The sequence below is a fragment of the Sus scrofa genome, chromosome 3 (genome assembly GCF_054392235.1).
Source record: "Sus scrofa isolate SSC_HxYL_T2T_F1_AM1 chromosome 3, Sscrofa_HxYL_maternal_Yorkshire_Landrace_v2.0, whole genome shotgun sequence".
Classification (NCBI taxonomy): domain Eukaryota; kingdom Metazoa; phylum Chordata; class Mammalia; order Artiodactyla; family Suidae; genus Sus; species Sus scrofa.
Window position 1 is genome coordinate 121,607,396 of NC_139385.1, and position 22,199 is coordinate 121,629,594.

Sequence of the window (22,199 nt, forward strand, 5' to 3'; positions counted from 1 at the left end):
TGGATTCTGCCATTACAGATGTATAACTTAGTGTTAAGTATTGTCCTCTATGTGCTTGTGATAGGCATGAGAAATTCTTTTAAAATAAGAAATCTCCTAAGGTAGTTTTTAGCTAGAACTGTGTTTGAATGGATTGAGTTTTACCTGGTATAGAAGATGCTGCTAGTACCTCATCCTGCCTTTCTGTAGGTTTCTCACTGCTACTGCAAAAATCCCCAATCTTGGTCCTAGGGCTTTTGCAGAGTGCAGAAGTATGTGTGTCCTGTGCATAGGGGAAATAGTGCACTGGAGTATTAATGCCCTCCAGAAGCAGCCCTTCTCCAAGGATGGATGGAATTTCATGGGTACCTACTCCAATCCCCTCTCTCTTGGTGGAACAATTCTGGTATGTGTTCTACGCGGTCTCCCAGACTTTCCCAGTAGGACTAAGCTCCAGTTTTCTTTTGTGGTAGTTATATTGATGACACACCATTTTTGGTTTCCTTTCCTTGCCTATGACACTGTCCATCACGCTAATGGTGATTCCTGGGAATACTTCTCAAATAAACAGTTGAGTTCTTTTTCTGTTTGTTTTTGTAAGATTTTTATTTTTTCTATTATAGAAATATGTATATATGTGTCTGTGTGTTTGTATATGTGTCTGTGTGTGAATATATGTGTGTGTGTGTGTATATATATATATATATATGTATTCTTTTTCTCACGTTATCTTCCATCATGTTCCATCACAAGTGACTAGATATAGTTCCCTGTGTTATAGAGCAGAATCTCATTGCTTAACCACTCCAAATGCAATAGTTTGCATCTACTAACCCCAAACTTCCAGCCCATCCCAGTCCCTTCCCCTCCCCTTGGCGACCACAAGTCTGTTCTCCAAGTCCATGGGTTTGGTCTTTTCTGTAGAAAGGTTCATTTATGCCGTTTATTAGATTCCAGATATAAGTGATATCATACGGTCTTTGTCTTTCTAACTTACTTCGCTTAGTATGAGAATCTCTAGTTTCATCCATGTTGCTGCAAATGGCATTATTTTGTTCTTTTTAATGGCTGAGTAGTATTCTCTCTCTCTCTCTCTCTCACACACACACACACACACACACACCCATGTCTTCTTAATCTATTCCTCTGTCGATGGACATTTAGGTTGTTTCCATGTCTTGGCTATTGTGAATAGTGCTGCAGTGAACATGGGGGTGCATGTATCTTTTTCAGTGAAAGTTTTCTCTGGACATATGCCCAGCATATGGGATTGCTGAATCATATGGTAGTTCTATATTTAGTTTTATGAGATACCTCCATACTGTTTTACATAGTGGGTTGTACCAATTTATATTCTCATCAACAGTGTAAGGAGGTTTTCTCCACACCCTCTTCAGTATTTTGTATTTGTTGATTGTTAACAATGGCCATTCTGAATGGCGTGAGGTGGTACCTCATTTTAGTTTTGATTTGCATTTCTCTAATAATTAGTGATGTTGAACATTTTTTTATGTGCCTGTTGGCCATCCATGTGTCTTCTTTGGAGAAATGTCTATTTAGGTCTTTTGCCCATTTTTTAATTTGTTGTTTGTTCTTTTATTGTTGAGTTGTATGAGTTGTTTGTATATTTTAGAGATTTAAGCCCTTTTCAGTTGGATAGTTTGCACCTATTTTCTCCCATTCTATAGGTTGTCTTTTTTTTTTTTTTTTTTTAATGATTTCCTTTGCTGTGCAAAAACTTTTAAGTTTGAGTAGGTCACATTGGTTTATTTTTGTTTTTCTTGGGAGACTGACCTAAGAAAACATTTGTACAGTTGATGTCAGAGAATGTTTTGCCTATGTTCTCTTCTAGGAGTTTTATGGTGTCTTGTCTTATGTTTAAGTCTTTAAGCCATTTTGAGTTTATTTTTGTGCATGGTATGAGGGTGTGTTCTAATTTCATTGATTTACATGCAGCTTTCCAGGTTTCACAGCAATACTTGCTGAAGAGATTGTCTTTTTCCCATTTTATATTCTTGCCTCCTTTGTCAAAGATTAATTGACCATAGGTGTCGGGGTTCATTCTGGGTATTCTATTCTGTTCTCTTGGTCTATATGTCTGTTTTGATATTAGTACCACACGGTCTTGATTACTGTAGCTTTGTAATATTGTCTGAAGTTTGGGAGAGTTATGCCTCCTTCTTTGTTTTTGTTCTTCAGTATTACTTTACTAACTCTGGGTCTTTTATGGTTGATAAAAATTTTTGGATCGTTTGTTCTCATTTTGTGAAAAATGTCACAGGTAACTTGATAGGAATTGCATTAAATCTGTAGATTTCTTTGGGTAGTATGGCCATTTTAACAATACTGATTCTTCCAATCCAGGAGCATGGAATAAATTTTCCACTTATTTGAATCCTCTTTAATTTTCCTTAATTAATGGTTTATAGTGCTTAGCATATAAGTCTTTTACCTGCTTAGTCAGGTTTATTCCTAAGTATTTAATTTTGGGGGTTACAATTTTAAAAGGTATTGTTTTTTCATGTTCCTTTTCTAATATTTCATTGTTAGCATACAGAAATGCCACCAATTTCTGAATGTTAATCTTGTATCCTACTACTTTGCTGAATTTGTTGATAAGTTCAAATAGTTTTTGAGTGGAATCCTTAGGGTTTTCTATATACAGTATAATTTCTTCTGCATAGAGTGACAATTTTACCATTTCTCTTGCAATTTGGATGCATTTTTGTTTGTTTGTTTGTTTGTCTAATTGCTGTGGCTAGGACTTCCAGTACTATGTTGAATTAAAGTGGTGAGAGTGGGCATCCTTGTCTTATTCCAGATTTTAGTGGGAAGGCTTTCAGCTTTTCTCCATTGAGTATTATATTTGCTGTGGGTTTGTCATAAATGGTTTTGATTATGTTAAGGTATGTTCCCCCTATACTGCTTTGGTAAGAGTTTTTTCCATGAATGGATGTTGGATTTTGTCAAAGCCTTTTCTGCATCTATTGAGATGATCATGTGGTTTTTGACTTTTCTTTTGTTAATTTGGTGTATGACGTTGATTGATTTGCATCTCTTAAACCATCTTTGTGAACCTGGGGTGAACCCCACTTGGTCATGGTGTATGGTATTTTTATTAACTGTTGGATTCATTTAGCCAAAATTTTGTTGAGAATATTTGCAAGATATTCATCAAAGATACTGGCATATAATTTTATTTTTTGGTTGTATCTTTGGTTTTGGTATTAGGACAATGGTGGCATCCTAGAATGTCTTTGGGGGTGTTCCTTCTCTTCACCCTTTCGGAAAAGTTTAAGAAGGATGGGTAAAAGTTTTTTGTATGTTTCATGGAAATTGCCTGTGAAGCCGTCTGGTCCTGGACTTTTGTTTATAGGGAGTGTTTTTTTATTACATATTCAGTTTCATTTCTAGTGTTCGGTCTGTTCAATTGATTTATCTCTTGATTCAGTTTTGGTGGGCTGTAAGTCTCTAGAAATTTGTCCATTTCTTCTACGTAGTCAAATTTGTTGGCATATAATTGTTCATGGTATTCTCTTATGGTTTTTTTTTTTTTTTTTTTTTTTGTATTTCTGCAATGTCCATTGAGATTTCTCCTTTTTCATTTCTTATTGTGTTTATTTGAGTTCTTTCTCTCCTCTTCTTGGTGAGTCTGGCCTATTGGGCTGTCAATTTTGTTTACCCTTTCGAAGAACTAGCTCTTGGTTTTATTGATTTTTTCCATCATTTTTTGAATTTCTGTTTTACTGATTTCCTCTCTGATATTTATGATTTTCTTCTTTCTGATGACTTTAGGTTTTGTTTGTTCTTTTTCTAGTTCTTTTAGGTGGTAGGTTAAGTTGTTGATTTGAGATTTTTCTTCTTTTTTGAGGAAGGCCTACATATGTCTTGAGGTATTTTTTAATTTTCCTTTTTATTTCCTCACTGCCCCATTGGTTTTGTTTTTTTTTTTTTTTTTTTTTAGTAGCATGTTGTTTAGTCTCCATGTAGTCAGTTTTTTCTCATTTCTTTTCCTGTGGTTGATTTCTAGTTTCATGCCATTGTGATCATAGAAGATATCTGAAATAATTACTGTACTCTTAAATTTGTTGAGGTTTTGTGTGCCAGTATGTGGTCAATCCTTGAGAATGTTCCATGGGCACTTGAAAAGAATGTATGCTCTGATTTTTTAGGATGTAATGTCCTGAAAATATCAATTAGGTCTTACTTTTCCATTGTGTCATTTAGGATCTCTGTCGCCTTATTGATTTTCTGTCTAGAGGATCTGTCCATTGATGTGAGTGGACTGTTAATGTCTCTTACTATTATTGTATTCCTATCAATTTCTCCTTTTATGTCTGTTATTATTTGTTGTATGTATCTGGGTATTCCTATATTGGGGCATATATATTGATGACTATAATATCCTCTTCTTGAATGGATCCTTTTATCATTAAATAGTGTCCTTTTTCCTTTTTTTATGGCCTTCATTTTAAAGTCTATTTGGTCTGATATGAGTATTGCAACTCCTGTTTTCCTGTCTTTTCCATTTGTATTAAATATCTTTTTCCATCCACTCATTTTCAATTTATTTGTGTTCTTTGCCCTAAGGTGAGTCCTTTGTAGGCTCTTGCTTTTTTTTTTTTTTTTTTTTTTTTGTCTTTTGTCTTTTTTTTTGTCTTGTTGTTGTTGTTGTTGCTATTTCTTGGGCTGCTCCTGCGGCATATGGAGGTTCCCAGGCTAGGGGCCGAATCGGAGCTGTAGCCACCGGCCTACGCCAGAGCCACAGCAACGCTGGATCCGAGCCGCGTCTGCAACCTACACCACAGCTCACGGCAACGCCGGATCGTTAACCCACTGAGCAAGGGCAGGGACCGAACCCGCAACCTCATGGTTCCTAGTCGGATTCGTTAACCACTGCGCCACGACGGGAACTCCGGCTCTTGCTTTTTTATCCAGTCTGCTATTCTGTGTCTTTGATTGGAGCAATCAGTCCATTGACATGTAAGTAATTATTGGTAAATATGTATTTATTGCCATTTTAAACCTTGTTTTCCAGTTGATTCTGTTTCTCCTTTGTTCCTTTCTTTTTTTGGTTGGATGATTTCCTTTTATTTTATGCTTGTGTCCTCTTCTTTTTAGTTTTTGTGGATTTGATGTTTGGTTTGGTTTTGTGGTTGCCTTATTTTTCAAGCATGTTAACCCCTTCCTATATCTTGCTTGCTTTAGCCTGATAGTCGTATATGCTCAATGTGTTTACATTCTAAAAAAAGAGTCTAGATTTATTTACTTTCCTTCCCCACATTCTATGATTTTGAAGCCCCTTTTTTAACATCTCCATGTTCGTTCTTTTGCTGTTCCTTGTGTTTATCATTGCTTTCACAGTAGGTTTTTTTTTTTTTTCTTTTAGAGCTGTATACTGACTTAAGTGATTGCTTTCCAATTGTGACTTCCTTCATCCTATTCTTCTTTCTTCTTTTTTATTTAGAGGAACCTTTCAGCATGTCTTTAGAATGGGTTTACTGTACTCTTTTAATTTTTGTTTGTCGGAGAAATTATTTCTCCTTCTGTTTTATATGATATTCTTGATGGGTAGATTATTCTAGGCTGCAGTTTTTTCCCTATTAGAACTTAGAATATATCCTGCCACCCTCTTCTGGTCTGTAGTGTTTCTATAGGGAAATCAGCTGATAGCCTTTGGGGGGGTGTCCCTTATAATTAACTCTTTGTTTTTCCTCTTGCTTCCTTTAGAATCCTCTCTTTAACTTTTGCCATTTATATTATAATATGTCTTAGTCTGGGCCTGTTTGGGTTCAACTTGTTTGCGGCCTCTGTGCTTCCTGTATCTTGATATCCATTTCCTTTATATTTGGAAAGTTTTCAGACTAATTTCTTCAAATATATTTTCAATCCTGTTCTTTTTTCCTTCTCGAATCCCTATTATGCATAGATTTGCCACTTTACATTATCCCATAGATCTCTCATATTGTTTTCATGTTTCTTCACTTGGTTTTCTGTGTGCCGTACTGATTGGGTGATTTCCATTATTCTTGTCTTCTATGTCACTAATTCGTTCCTTTGCATTATCCATTCTGCTCTTCAATGAATTTAACTGAGCCTACACCTCTGCAAATGAATTTTCTAATTTTTCTTGGCTCCTCCTTATATTTACTCGTTCCTTTCTAAAGTAATCTGCATTACTGTTCATATCCACTCTTAATTCCTTCATACGCACTCTTAATTCCTTCAGTATTTTCACTGTCTCCTTTTTGAACTCTGTATCTGGTAGAATGTAGAGGTCTGTTTCATTATTTGCTCCTTCAGATGAGTTCTGTTCTTTTACCTGGGAATGATGACTGAGCTTCTTCATTTTGCTTATATTTTTCTTAGTCTGTGAGTTTAGGGAAACCAACTATTGTAGTCTTGGAGGGCTATTTATATGTATGAGCGCCCCTAGGTATTTTGTGAGAGCTTACCTCTTATTTCTAGGGTGCTGTGTGTGCTCCCAGGGAGATAAAGGCAATGTGCAAGGCTAGTAACTAGTGCCTGGTTGCTGGGGCCTTGACAGTGGCAAGGACCCATGGGAAGGTGGCACAGGCTGCCCCTAGTTGCAGGGCCCTGGGAAGTGACAGTGATCAGGCAGGTGTAGGTGGTGCCCAGAGCATTTGGCAGAAGCAGCAGCAGGATGGGTGTATTCCCAGGGGAGTGAGAGCAACAACAGGTGGTGTTTTGTTGCAGTGCCCTCTTCTTTGCCAACCTCTGAGGTGCCTGGGGCTGCAGGCGGTGCTGTTCACAGACCCCTAGTGGTGGTGGGCCATGTCCACCTCTGGTTTTCTGAGCTGACTGCTGTGATTTGCCCCTGCCACCTATAGATCACATGAGAGGTGACACGCTGAGCTTAGCCCCCTGTTGCCCTTGGCCCACAGGAGGTCCCTGGCCATCTGTAGTCTGCACAAGAGGTGCACTGTTGCCCATAGCCCGTGCAAGTGCTGCCTTGCCACCCATAGCCAGCACCAGAGGCGTCCCACCCTTTGAGAGTTTGTGCACAGGGAAGGATATTCCTATGACCATCCCCTCTTCCTCCTCTTGCCCTCCCTAACGATGGCACCTTGCTTCTTCTATGGGCCCAGACCTCCTCCCAGGTTCCCTTGGCTGTGGCGCTCAGCTCCCCAGCCCATGGCACACCACTCCCTGGCCCTTCAGGCTGTCTCCACACAGTGAACCCCAGTCCTTTCCCTGGAACTGACCTGTGGAGCCTGTCTCAGCACCTATCCCCCATCCGAATGTCTCAGGCTGTGGTGTCCGGGGCAGTGGTACAGATGGTCTGTGTGCCTCTCACTCTGCTTCGTCCTTCTTAGTCCAACTGCTGAACTTTTCTCTGTGACTCTGAGGTCCCTTTGTCTCAGCTAATCTCCCTGTTGGTTAGGTGACTTCCCAGGGTGTGGGTTTTTTTTCGTCTTTAACAGCTCCTCTCAGGAGTGCTAGTCCCATCCTGATTCCTTTTCTCTCTTTCTCTCCCTTTTTTTCTCCCCTTTTGTTCCACTCAGTTATGTGAAGGGTTTCTTGCCCTTTTTGGAGGTTTAAGGTCTTCTGCCAGTGTTCAGTAGATGTTCTGTGCAAATTGTTCTACATGTAGATGGGTTTTTTTGATGTGTTTGTGGGAAAAGGTGGGCTCCATGTCTTACTTTTCCACTGTCTTGATCCTTCTCTAAACAGTTAAATTCTTGTCTCAGGGTTGCTTGTAGGGAAACCTAAACCTAGACACCAAGTAACATCAGGAAGGCACAGTCCACCAGGAATGGAGGACCCAGGCTGCTTCTTCCAGCTCCACCATCTTGAGTCTGTGGTTTTCATTGTCATGGTGGCAAGAGAGCTGCTGCCCCTCCAGACACTACATTCATTTTTTTTCAGTTAGGAAAAAGAAGACACTAGAAGCTAAGATGGAGACAGAGACCTTCTTCATCAGAGGTTTCGCCATTTCAAATAGAATGCCTTCTCCGGAAAGTTCTGTCTGCACTTTTTTGGGGGCAAAATTGTGTCCTCACCCCCACCCCACTCCCACTACAGTGGATACTGGGGAGCCAGACAGTTTTAGATGATCACATTACCTTCCCAAACAAAACTTGGACTCCCATTGTAAAATAAAAGTAGAATGGGAGTTCCCTTTTTGGCTCAGAGGTTAAAGAACTCGACTAGGAACCATGAGGATATGGGTTTGATCCCTGGCCTTGCTCAGTGGGTTAAGGATCTGGCGTTACCAGTGAGCTGTGGTGTAGGTTGCAGACACAGCTCATATCCTGCATTGCTATAGCTGTGTGATAGGCTGGTAGCTGAGCTCTGATTTGACCCCTAGCCTGGGAATCTCCATATGCCGTGGGTGCGGCCCTTAAAAAATAAAATAAAAGCACAAGAAAAGTAGAATGGATGTTGGGCAGGTTAGTAGCAATATTTGTCACAGAAATTTATGCCTTATAATGTATTATTAAGCTTTGACTATGGCACTGTATTTTAGATCCCACTGCTCAAAGTCTCTGGCTAACAGCTTTGGTATCACATGCGAGCTTGTTAGAAAAGCAGGATTTTAGGCAAGCCTGCTGAATCAGAAACTGCTTTTTAACAAGACTTGTCCCCCTCATCAGGTAATTTGTATGAACAATCAAGTTTGAGAAGCTTTATCTTAAATCACTTTCCTTGGTGTTAAAGTGAACAAGTGCATCCCTGGCTCTTGGTCTCCTTTCCTTTGCCTTGCCAAATGCCTCCCTAGTCAGAAATTTCTGCTGAATGACTGAATGAGGCATGCTAACCTAGGGTTGGGGAGAAGCTTCCTCCCTTTTCCCTCACAGTTAAAGTGATGTCCTTTCCTTTAGACAGCCCCCCTACCCCATGCCCTTTGCATCTCTTTTCTGTATCATAGTTTGTTTTTTTAGCACCCTTCCCCATGGAATGTGGAAGTTCCCCAGGCCAAGAATTGTACCTGCTCCACAGTTGTGGCCTGTGCCACAGTGGCAGCAGCAATGCTGGATCCTCAAACCACTGTGCCACAAAGGAACTTCTCATAGTCAGTGTGGGACTTCTTTCATTCTTCTCCTGGATCCAAAAGTCTAGAATCTCATTTATCTGGGCAACATCTTCACCCCTTTCCCTCTCAACACCCAGCTAAGTGCTTTGTTAGGTTAAGTTGAGCTGAATGAAACATTCTTCACCACCTAGTTTCACTTTTTTTTTTAATTGCTTTGACTATTCATTTCCCTGTTCCTTTTCCTAAAACAAAGTAGCTTTCAGAACTAACAAGGTAGTATTTTCTTTTTGGATTTTTTTTTGGCATTGTTTTAAATGGCTATGGTATTGAAAATAGAAATAGAAAAGTGTGGTGCAGAGATTTCAAAAATTTTTTGGCGGCAGGATTCTTTTTGAAAACATAGAAACTCAGTGTGTACTCAGATTTGAGGCCAGCTGCTAACTATTAGTGAGGTTGGAGGGGGTCAGAATCCCCAGCCATGGGCTTCCCCCACAGTGCCCCTTCCAACCCTCATTATCCTTAAGTGTTTTTTACCATAGTCCACTTCTGTGTGAGGCAAAAGACCTCCTGGCCCATGCATCCACTCTTCTGGTGATGGATAGAAGTTGGAGAGGATAAAAAGGAATTGGAGAAAAACAAAGTCAACAAATTGTGATTAAATTCACTGCTAGTGAGAAATATGGGTTGCAGTTATTCATACAGTAAAATTAGAAAGTGAGCATAAACAAGTATACATATGCTTAAACAGTGCCCAGTGATCTTAAAACAACCCAGTGATGTTATCATACTTTCTTTGACAGAGGTTCATTATTCCAATGGCACAAATACACAGGCAGCAAATAACACATTAAGTATTCTCATAAAAGCAGGTTAACACAAGGATATGGGTAATTCATGTTAAACTTTTAAGTATTAGAAAAATTATAAGTCCAAAGTACTGTAAATGCAACCATTTATCACTAAAAACCATAGGGTTAACCAAATAATTGATAATACTCTAAATTGATATTAATGAAGCCAAATTAACAGAAATTTATATTTTGAAAATCAAAACTAGCAGCCTTTGAGAACCTCACCAGCTCACAATCGTGTGGTAATCTTGTTGCTAGTAAGAATCACCTGGAGTGTTACCAGCATTGTGAGTGAAACTCACAATAGGATTGAAGACCTTGTGGTAATAAAGCTGTCTTCCTCAAAATTGTTGGAGTACAGCTACCTATATGGCATTGTACTCACAGTTAGCAGGTGCTGAGGCCAGGCTTTGCAAAGTGTCCTCACTTTTTAGTGGATACTGAATTAAACTCTTAGCAAACTAATAATGATTTTTTTTTTTTTTTTTTAGTTTATGAATGCCAACATTTAATAACCTTGATAACTCAATTTAAGTTGTTACTAAGTAGGCTGGAGTCCTATGTCATGATGAAAGTCTACAGAATAACTCATAATTCCCTGAAGGTAGGGAGACCTCTTGCATTCACCAGGCTTTTAAAAATCACTGCTGTAAAGAAGTGGAGAGGCAGGTTGGAAAAACGCTTTGCTTCCCTCAGAGGAGCTTCCTTCATTATGTTGTGCTACTGGAGATGGAGGCTGAACTCACCAGATGGGTTCCCTCAATGGGCCAGACATGCGTTTGTGTCCCTGTAAACTCACCTTGATGTAGTGTGACTTGGAGGAAAGTAACTGGAAGCACTGCTGGAGGTTCATTAGCGGAGTCCCCAAAGGCCCCAGGAAGCATGTCAGTGGGACAGCTTCAGTAAGTCTTCCTTAGTGGGCTGAGCTGCTTTCTTTTGCTTAAAGACCATTTTAAAAGCAGTTTAGCTCTTTTGCCACTTCTCACCACCCTTGACTCTAACCATAGGAGCTGCCTGTGGGATTCCTTAGTTTCAAAAGTCACTTTCCAAAGTGGCCCTGACTCTGCACTTGTGAGTAGTAGACAGTTTGTATACATGGCCACTCGTCTGCAGGGTTTCTTGTCCTTACCTGTGATTATAACTCAGGTGGGTTACAGGTGAGACCTGCTCAGCTTCATCAGGCTTTGAGAAAAAAGAGGAAGCAGGAAGGGAGCAGAGGTGGGTACAGGGCAACCAACCCTCTCCTACAAAAATGGGAGCCAACAGATCAATGATAGGTCAGCTGGGGAGTGCAGCAGATGCCATCTTGGCTCCTGTTAGCTTTAATATCAGAGGCAATTCAGGAACAGGCCTGGGTTATGAGACACTGCACAATTAAACCAAACTTGCTCCATAGATATGGGGTACAGAATCAGCTTAGGCACATGCTCTGTATGACTGGAAAAATCCCACCATCATAGATTCTTAGGGACATCCCAGCAAAAGCTGATTTTTCTAAGGAAGGTTCCAAGTTATCAAGTTATCTCCTCTAGTTTTGAGTTTAATGGATATGTCTTATCCACTTACTTCAGAATGTCCTTTAGAGTCCTTCCAGGAGTGATTAACATGTCTCCATCTTCCAATAAAAGCATGGGAACCCTTGGAGACTCTAGGTCAAGACAGTTAATAAACAATATTTGTTCCCTCTAGGGTGGTCAGAGCACACACAAATAATTCTAGAAACAGTCTGATGATTTAACTTGGATCTGGAAGAGTTGAGGAAGAAGGGTTGGACTTACTAGGGCTTGGAGGGGTCTCATTGGCTCTTGCGACAGTGATAGAACTGTAAGGCAGATCTTTCACCATTTTAAAAAGTTTATTCCTAGGTATTTTTAGACACAATTTTAAATGGAAATGCTTAAGAAGGATGAGTATAAGTTCTTTGTATGTTTGGTGGAATTCACCTATAAAACCATCTGGTCCTGGACTTTTGTTTGTAGGGAGTGTTTTTATGATACTCCACTCACATCAATGGACAGATCCTCTAGACAGAAAATCAATAAGGTGACAGAGATTCTAAAGAAAAGTTAGACCTAATTGATATTTTCAGGACATTACATCCAAAAAAATCAGAGCATACATTCTTTTCAAGTGCCCATGGAACATTCTCAAGGATTGACACACAAAACTAACCTCAACAAATTTAAGAGTATAGAAATTATTTCAGATATCTTCTATGACCACAATGGCATGAAACTAGAAATCAACCACAGGAAAAGAAATGAGAAAAAACTGACTACATGGAGACTAAACAACATGCTACTAAAAACAAAACAAAACAAAACAAAACAAAAAAAACAAAAAACCAAACAAAACCAATGGGGCAGTGAGGAAATAAAAAGGAAAATTAAAAAATACCTCAAGACAAATGACAGTGAAAACACAACCATTCAAAATCTGTGGGATGCCACAAAAGCAGTGCTTAGAGGGAAGGTCATAGCGATGTAGGCCTTCCTCAAAAAAGAAGAAAAATCTCAAATCAACAACTTAACCTACCACCTAAAAGAACTAGAAAAAGAACAAACAAAACCTAAAGTCATCAGAAAGAAGAAAATCATAAATATCAGAGAGGAAATCAGTAAAACAGAAATTCAAAAAATGATGGAAAAAATCAATAAAACCAAGAGCTAGTTCTTCGAAAGGGTAAACAAAATTGACAGCCCAATAGGCCAGACTCACCAAGAAGAGGAGAGAAAGAACTCAAATAAACACAGTAAGAAATGAAAAAGGAGAAATCTCAATGGACATTGCAGAAATACAAAAAAAAAAAAAACCATAAGAGAATACCATGAACAATTATATGCCAACAAATTTGACAACGTAGAAGAAATGGATATCATATTTCTAACCATCAGATTTTAATGACTAAACTTTGATAGAAATGTGAGGATAAAACTGTGCATAAACAATCATTCTCAACTATGTGGGATATAAAAATTGATATATTCTTTGTGAAATGCAATTTGATACTACCTATTTTAAATTTACATTCTCTTTGAACAATTCCACCCCCATGATTTGTTATGGATATATACTTGGATTTGTACAAAATGAAGAGCATATAAAGTTATTCTATGCACTATGTGTTATTATATAATAGTAATAATGAAAGCAAAGATTTAAAACAAAAACTAAACTCCATCAATAGTAGCTGATTGAATACCCATAGAACAACTATAGAGTAGAAGGAAATACAGCCACTCAAAAACCCCAAGACTGTTTTAAAGGTGCTGCAACGAAATAATCCCAAATACATATTCTCATATGAAAAAAAGAGCTACAGAGTATATGTATAGCATGCTACCAATTTATGTGTGTGTTGGGATCTATATCAACCAATATCAAACATTTTGATCTCTAGAGGCCATTACAGTATTAAAATTTATCGAGGACAGAACCCCACTCAAAGGTCCTCATTTGTCTTTGGATATTCTAGAAAACCTGAGAAATGTACAAACATGTGTTCCATTGGCTGTCAAAATGATGCTGTCACATTTTGCACCCTCTGGTAAATTCCACTATACACTTGTGAGAGAACAGAAGTGAAGCAGATGAATAATGCCTTGGTATTAAGAGAATGCCTTTGACTTATAGGATTCCCTGAAAGAGACTTGAGGCCTCCCAAAGAGTTCGTGGACCCCCTTTGAAAACCAGTGGTCTACACATATGTGGTTGCATACACCTAGAAGAGTTCTGCATGAATACCCCAGAATGGGTAAAAATTGTTGCCTGTGAAAAAATACACTGGAAAGACTAGGGAACCCTGGTGGGAGAAATATGTGCTTTCACTGCATAACCTCTTTTAACTCTTCAATTCTATGTATGTGTTGGTGGTTACATTTTTCACAAAGAAACTGAAGGATCTAAAGAAATGAAATGAAAACAGATTTATGAGCTATAGAATGAATCAAAGTCATGGATTAAGGTTGATAATACAAGAAATTTGCCACAGCATTATTTATAACAGCGTATAAAAAATAAAGAGTGGTCAAACAAATTATGGTACATCTATATATTGTAATTCTATGCAGTCATTAGATATCATAAATTCCTAGAATGTTCTGTGATGTGGGATAATACTCACAATATAATGTTAAGTTGAAAAAAAATAACACAGGATATGACTTTGCATGAACTGAATTGCAGTAATTTAAGACAATGGTAGAAGGAAATATACCCAAGTTTTGAGTCATTATTTTTGGGTGGTGAGAGTATGGATTATTTATATTTCCTTTTAATATCTTTTTGAATTTTTACATTTTCCTGTAATTGATCAGAAAGAAGATTCTATAAAAGAAAGGGAAAAAATGGGAAAGATTCATTCTCAGGTCTATGAGGGAATGTGTAGCTTCTTTTTATAGGTGTGGATGGAAGACTGGAGTGTTTTTGAGGGATTTCCTGCCCCTAGTTGCTAGATGATCCACCGTGGTGGATGTTTGGGCACAGGAAGCACTGGTTGTAGTGGCTTTGCCTGCAATGGCATGGCTTGACTGGGGAAGCAGGGTAAAGGGGAGACTGAGGAATCTAGTGAATTGGAAGGGGTGCTATATGTGTTATCATTACTGCATAAAAAATTAATCCGAACTAAAGTAACAATAAACGTCATCTCACAGGTTATGTGAATCAAGAATTTGACTTAAGTAAGTGGTCTGGATCAGTGACTCTTATTATGAGTTTGCAGTCGCGATATCAGCTGAGGCTGCAGGCATCTGAAGGCTTGACTGGGGCTGAAGGCTTGGCAGCTTCTTTTTTTCTTAAGGCTGCACCTGGGGCATATGGAAGTTCCTGTGCTAGGGGTCAAATTGGAGCTGTAGCTTCAGTCTGCGCTCAGCTATAGCAACAGCAACATGGGATCCAGGCTGCATCTGCGACCTATGTTGCAGCTTGTGGCTGCTGAGCGAGGCCAGGGATTGAACCTGCATCCTCACAGAGACAATGTCAGGTTCTTAACCTGCCGAGCCACAGTGGGAACTCCTGGAAGATCTGCTTCTAAGGCAATTTATTCACATGTCTGGCAAGTCAGAAGTGACTATTGTCAGGAGTCCTTTGTTCCTTACCACACAGACCTCTCCATGGGACTTCCTGAATATCCTTAGGACACGGCAGCTGGTTTCCATCACAGGAAGTGGTCCAAGAAAGCCATAATGTCTTTTATGACCACACTCAGAAATTACACACTATCATTTCCACATATTCTATTGGTGACAGTGACCAGCCCTATTCAGTATGAGAGGGCAATGACCAAGGGTGCAAATATAAGGAGATGAGGCCATCTTTGAGGCTGGTTACCATTAATGGACAATTGCTGTTCAAAATAATGGGCAGGGCTTCAGAACTTGACTGTCTTGGCTAGTGTTCCATGGCCAAACATCCTAGACTGGTGGGAGTTTTGAAGATTTGTTTTTTTGGAGCAGAGACTGACTAGCTTGGTCATACCGAGGAGTCTGCTATTGGGCAGGGTTTAGAACTTGGAAAGAGGAAGGCGGTACAAAGGAGGCTCTTTCCTCCTGAAAGTAGATGGCTCTTCCTATTTACAGAACTGCCATTGTGTGCTGGAGGCCCAAGTATTGGCCACTGGTATTATAACTCTGTATCCTGGGTGCTTTAGATAAGCATAATGCAACTTTATTTTATATAAAACCTTGACATATCTGCAAAATATGAATAATGTGACATCCAAATTGCCCCATATATGGAAACCTTTACACAGAGATCATCTCAGACCACATCTCCAGATTTGGGGCTTTGAAGATATGGTCCTTTCAGATCTAGGTTTTTCTAGTATTGGCCAAATCCACATGGGTGTCTTAATTCACAGCAGAGAAGTGAAAGCAGAGGACCCTGGGAGCTCAGTCATACTGGGATAAGGTCAGTTCTGGAGAGCAGAGTGAATAGTGTTGGGGTCAGATGCTCCTAAGCTTAAGAGAATAGTGTCTAGGTAGGACCTATGTAAAGAGTCAGTACCAGCAAGGATGAGTAAGAGGGAAAGGGCAAGTATCCAAGCTTGTCTTAGTTTGATTTGCTAGGAGCAAAGTCCATCCCAAATTTTCTCAAAAAAGTGAGCTGGTCATTGTAAGGCTACAAATCTGATGGGAACCATTAGTTTTTAGGAAAAGATGGCATTCTGGTGCCCCACTGTTAATGACTCACATGTCAGTTCCATAGTCTCTCCTTCCTAGTACAAATTTTGGAGAGGGAAGCTGATTGGCTCAACCTAGTCTGGGGCTGTGCCCTCTGTAGTAAGGTGTTCACTTTCTGGTCTAATCAACCATGGCCATGGCCTCTGTCCTATGATAGTAAGCAGTGTTTACTTTTGGCTGTGGACCCAATCAGAAGAGGGGGGAAAGGCAGGAAGATGGGCATCTCTAGTTCACATCCCTGGGAGAGAAGACTGGAAACTAGTATACACACAGCTGGGCTGGCAAGAGATTGGCTTGGAGAAGTCAGTCAGTGGAGAGTGGATTTCAGAGGAAGAGTATTGCCTAGGCGGAGGGTCCCATAAGAACAAGGCCAAGCTCAACCCTTGCAGAAATTAGGGATAAGGTGTGGTTTGGTCACAGGGCAAAGCAAAAATAGGTTATTTGAAATAGGAGTCAAAGTAATTAGTTTGAAAGGCAGTCGATGCTAAGTCATCTGATCTTGATTCCTCCTAAGTAGAACCAAGATGCAGGTTCTGGGTAAGGCTCAGTCAAAGGTGTTCATTCACTCCTGGGTCTGAATATGAAAGAAAGTCTGGGACAGAGGACCAGGCAGTACAATGCAAACGTGAAATGATGGATCAGATAGGACTGGCTGGTGGAATTGCCTGTTATTTTGATCATTAGGATGACTGGAGCATGTCAGATGTAATCCATTGCTTACAGATTGATCTACCTACAGACTATTTGATCCATCACATAGACATGATTAGGCTCTAAGATACCAAAGCCTTCTCCTTGATACCACTGAAAGTCACATGCCAGGGCACAAACCTGTGTCAACTGAAAGTCAGAACTAAATGGAGGGATGCTGTGTATTGGTTTGCAGCCCTTAAAAGTTTTTTGAAAAGACTACATTGATAATCAAATTAGCCCCCAAATTTTATTTTCATCTTCTCTGGCCAAAAAGGACATTTAGAAAGACAAGAAAATATTAGGATCGCAGCAGGTGATAAGACCAACATGTGCTAGTTGCAGTGATAATAGCTCATTGTCTTCTTCCCTGAAGTACTGTGCTTCAGCCAACATGAGGGTTGCTGTGCAATACATAGTGGTAAACTTTGCTCTGATCTCTCTTGTTTTTTCTCTCTTCAGTAAATATGAGGTTGTTTATAGTTTCCAAGAGAGAACTATCACTATTTGGCATTTGAGAAGGGCTTTTTCTGTGTCTGTGTGGTCTCTTATATCATGCCTTGTAAGGGATGAGAGCAGGCCAAGCTCTGCCTTTGTTTCCATGATGATGTATGCACACACAGAGACTGTGCTCTCTGATGTGGCTGGGCTCTCTGGTTGGCTCTGGATCCCAGGAGAGTTAAGATCATTTTCCTTTGGGTAAGGCCAGTTTTCTAGACCCCACCTGGTCTAAGTCATCTAAGGTAACACTTCCAGGTTTTCCTTTTCTTGGGAATCACTGAGGCTGTTTGTGGGATATTTTTGCCTCTCTACCTTGTGTGCCCTCTTATGATAAGTCCATATGGATATTTCCAGCCAGAGTTGTAAGTAGAAATGATGTGACATTTCCAGGTTGGAACATTTAGTTTTTTTGGTGCAAGACCCTGCACGCTAATGGTAGTGACTGCTCCATAGCCTGGATTCCTAAATGATTATGATGATTAGAACTCTCTGCTGACCTGAAATGGATATGAATTATGAGAAGAATATATTTCATTGTCAGATTTAGTGGGTTTTTTTGTCATTGTTATTATAATCTAGCTGTCCTGACTGATACACTTTCTTTATAGGAATCAAATTCTATTATTATTATTATTACTATTGTTATTATTAAATTATTATTATTTTTTTGCTTTTTAGGGGCAAACTTGCAGCATATGGAAGTTCCCTGACTAGGGGTTGAATTGGATCTGCAGCTTTCGGCCTATGCCACAGCTACAGCAACTTGGGATCTGAGCCAGTTCTGCGACTTACACCACAGTTCATGGCAACGCCAGATCTTTTGCCCACTGAGGGGGACCAAGGATCGAACCCACATCTTTCATAGACACTAGTCAGGATTACTGCCGAGCCACAATGGGAACTCCAAATTCTATTATTATTTATTGCACAAAACTATTAAAAGTTATTTTTAAAAAAAAAACACCCATAATTTTCCACCCCAATATTTCTGTTTATCATTGTATTCCTTGAGTTTTTGTTTTGTTTTGTATTTTGTTAATTTTTGCTTAGTTATAGCATAGGCATGAATTAAATTTAATTTTCTCAAGACCTCATACTAGTAGGAACCTTGATTGTTTTATTTATTTATTTTTTTATTTATTTTCTTGCTTTTTAGGGCTGCAGGCATGGCATATGGAGCTTCCCAGGTTAGGGGTCGAATTAGAGCTACAACTATCAGCCTACACCACATCCACAGCAATGTGGCTTCCGAGCCGCATCTCCAACCTACACCACAGTTCATGGCAAATCCTTAACCCATTGAGCGAGGCCAGGGATCAAACCTGCAACTTCATGGTTCCTAGTCGGATTCGTTTCCACTGTGCTGTTTTGGGAACTCTTTGATTGTTTTATTTATCACCGTATCTTTCCTTGGTACCTCATGTAAAGCCCAGAAAATAGTAAGTGCTGAATTAATAATGGTTGAATTAATAACTCTAGCTCCTTTCCTCTTAGCATGATGATTATTAAAAGGTATCTTATGTATGACTAGTCAGCAGTTGTGGGTTATAGATTCAGAGCTCAAGTCTGTCTACTAATAGAGACACATTTTTTTTAAAAAAGAAACCTTTGTTTTGTTTTATTTTTCCTCTTTTCAGCATTATGTCCACACTCTTCCTGATTCCCCTGGAAGTTCTTAGTCTCCTCCTAGTACCTGTCAGCTCTGGTCCTCAGTCTTGGATGAGACCTTTTGGCCACTGGGAGAATCTCACAGAATTCAGAATGGATAGTGCCTTAAAACTATACCTAGTTTTTCTTTTGTTTTGATAAATGAGCCAAGAGAAATCAAGGATTTTCCCAAGAGCCATAGAGCCTCTGAGAAACAAAGTTGTGATTAAAATCCAGTTTCCTGAACACAAATCCAGGTCACTATTTCTGCTCTTGGCTCAAGGTAAGCCACTCAGTTGTGGGTTTTCAAATGTCTTAGCAGTAAGTATCTTCTAATGTCTAGGTTCAGCTCACTTACTGATTTTTCTCCCACTTCTTTTCCCCTGCTCTTCTTCCTCTTTTCATACTCTCTTGCTTTTTCCCTCCTCCTCCTTCTTTTTGACCAAGTGAATGTTTAATTAATCCTGTAGGTCTCAGTCAGATTTTACAGTTCTTAGCTGCGTTTTTTTTTTTTTTTTTTTTTTTTTTTTTTGTCTTTTGTCTTTTGAGGGCAGGAGGTTCCCAGGCTAGGGGTCTCATCGGAGCTATAGCTGCTGGCCTATTGGCACAGCCACAGCCACAGCAATGCCAGACAGCTGCCGGCCTATGCCACAGCCATAGTAATGCCAGACCTGAGCGGTGTCTGTGGCCTACACCACAGCTCATGGCAATGCCAGATCCTTAACCCACTGAGCGAGGCCAGGGATTCATTTCTGCTATGCCACAATGGGAACTCCTCTTAGCTCTGTTTTATATCATACGGCCTGGATTTGAAATACTGTACTGCTTTTCTTTTTTCTTCTTCTTTTTTAAATGGCTGCACCTACAGCACATGGAAGTTCCTGGGCCAAGGATTGATCTGAGCCTGTGTCCTTTAACCCAGTTGCTACAGGCAGGTATTAAACTCACACCTCTGTAGCGACCTGAGCTGCTGTAATCAGATTCTTAACCCACTGTGCCACAGCAGGAACACCTATTGCTGCTTTTTTAAATAGAGAATTCAAATCCCTCTTTAACTAAGTTTCCATTTCATCATTTCTAGAAACTAGGAATTTCCTGGGGAGGGTCTTGGTACTTTCAGTGTCCAGTTTGGCCCTTTCCTCTCTTGCCACATGGTCTCACTTCCTCCCACCTCAACTCAACTGCACAAGTTCTCAGCAAGGTGACCGAGAGCAGCCACCCTATTAACTGTTTCTTCATGGCTTCTAATATCACCTGTCTGCTCTTCCTGCTAGGCCCACCCCTTCTATCTCTCTTTTTTTGAGTTGAGCTTTCACTTTCTTCCTTGTTCTCCTATTCCCATCTCAGTCTATTCCACTGTACTCCATTTTCTGTCTTGCAAGTTTTCCCAGGATTTGAAACCATGCACTTCTTAGTCAGATATCAGGTTTAAATCCTATAACAAATCTTATTACCTGTATAGTCCTCTATTGAGAAGTTGCCCTCTCTAAACTTCCATTTGTTATCTGTAAAACAAAGATACTGTCACTTCCCCTCGTAGTGTTAGTATGAATCTTAAGTGAGGTAATGCATGAAAATTATTTTGAAATATGATGGTTCATAATATTTACACAAGATGTTTTAGTTACCACTTCTGCTCATACTTTTAATCTGTTTCTATTTTGTCCACTTGCTCTGAACTGCTCTTTTCTATTGCCCAGTGGCAATGATATATATATAGCATAGAAATGTCAAAATTGTAGCTGTAGGCTTGGGGAAGAGGCCAAATTTGTCTCAGTGGGATATGTAAATTTTGGAGGAAAAGAATCACTGATGTGTGTTCTAGCTCTGTTATTTACCTGCTGTTTGACCTTGGGCAAATTATTTTGCCTCTCTGAGCCTTAGCTTTTTTGTCTCTGCAATGGAAATAAAATATGTACCTTTTCTCAGAAGGCCACTATATGATGTGATACACATGCGTGTGCGCACACACACACACACACATACACACACACTCTTTGTTTTACAAATCCATATGTATAGTGACAGATAAACTCTGTCAAAACTCATTTCTGCCTCTTTTTCTAAATTAACAAAAAGGTAACCATATTTTTAATACTTAAAAATTATTTAGTCTGTAGTGGGAGGCACTTGTCCTTCTTTTTGGGAAATTTGAGAAAGTTTATAAAAGCATGATAATTAATTGAGACTCCTGTGTCCACTAGGTTCATAGGCAATGGTCTTGGTGATTATTTGGGAGAATGGTAAACCTTCTGGGCACCTGAAGTTGAAAGTCTCTGCAGCCCCCTAGTGGCCATTGATTGTAGCCAATTCATAGTTATTGACAAATTCCTGGAGTCAATTTGACTTTGGACAAGAATTATATAGAGAAATAAGGGCTGGAGTGGGGAATAAAAGGACCTACATTTTAGTCTTTCTAGTGTTTCAAAACAAAAATTACCCCTCCACCAATATGCATGCCAGTGATGTCCGACGAAAATCTAAACTTATTTGCTCACATGCTAGGAAAGAATTAACCAACATACCTTCTTCTTCCTCTTCTTTTTTTTCCCTCTTTCCTTTCCTTCCTCTACCAAGGTAGGAGCATCACTTTTCTGGAATAGATCATTCTTTGCTGCTCCATAAGGGAGATTCAGCTCCACTCTGTGCACCAAAGACTGTACTTTTGTCTATGATTTTAGTGAACCTCTTGCTGTAAACACAGCATTTATCCAGATCCTATGATAGTAACTCAGGAGAGATCAATGGAGAGATGAAATATACAGCTCTCACTTCACAGGTGAATAAAAACGGGCCTGCAGTTCTGAACTCTTACTCCCAAGGCTGTGTGCAAGAGTACTGATCATTATTCCTTCTAGATAAGTCACTTCTAGATCTTCTTGGCCTGTTACTCCTAGAGGGGTATGGCAGAGCAGTGGGTAAGAGCTTGGGAGGCACGTAGGACTATGTTACCCTAGGAAAATCAGTTAAGATCTCTGTGACTCGGTTTCCTTATCCCTAAAATATTTACCTTGCAATGTAAATAAGGTGACACATTTAAACAGCATTCTGAGTAAACGTGGGGTGACTGAGGTCTGAAATTTGTTTGTTATAGCTGAATGACAACTCTGCAGATTGCCAGTCACTTCCCACCCCCTGACCGTCCCCCCCCAAATTTGGCGACGTCGCTCTGCCCCTCCTCCCCCTCCTCCCCCTCCTCCCTTCCTTTGGCCTCCAGTTTTATTCCAGAACTGCTTTTCCGAAGTCGGACCCGTTTAAATGCAAAATCAGGGAGAGTGCTTGATTGTTCTTCCAGTCCTCCCATTTACCAAAACACGCTTCTTTCTGTACACAGCAGCGAAATAGGGCAGGGGA

The 22,199-nt window shown here is 39.8% G+C and overlaps 1 protein-coding gene across 1 annotated transcript in view; it reads left to right on the forward strand.

Annotated features, from left to right (window-relative positions):
- The window catches only part of ALK (ALK receptor tyrosine kinase), an 805,341-nt gene that overhangs the window by 88,519 nt on the left and 694,623 nt on the right, over positions 1-22,199 (forward strand). The window lies entirely within an intron of this gene.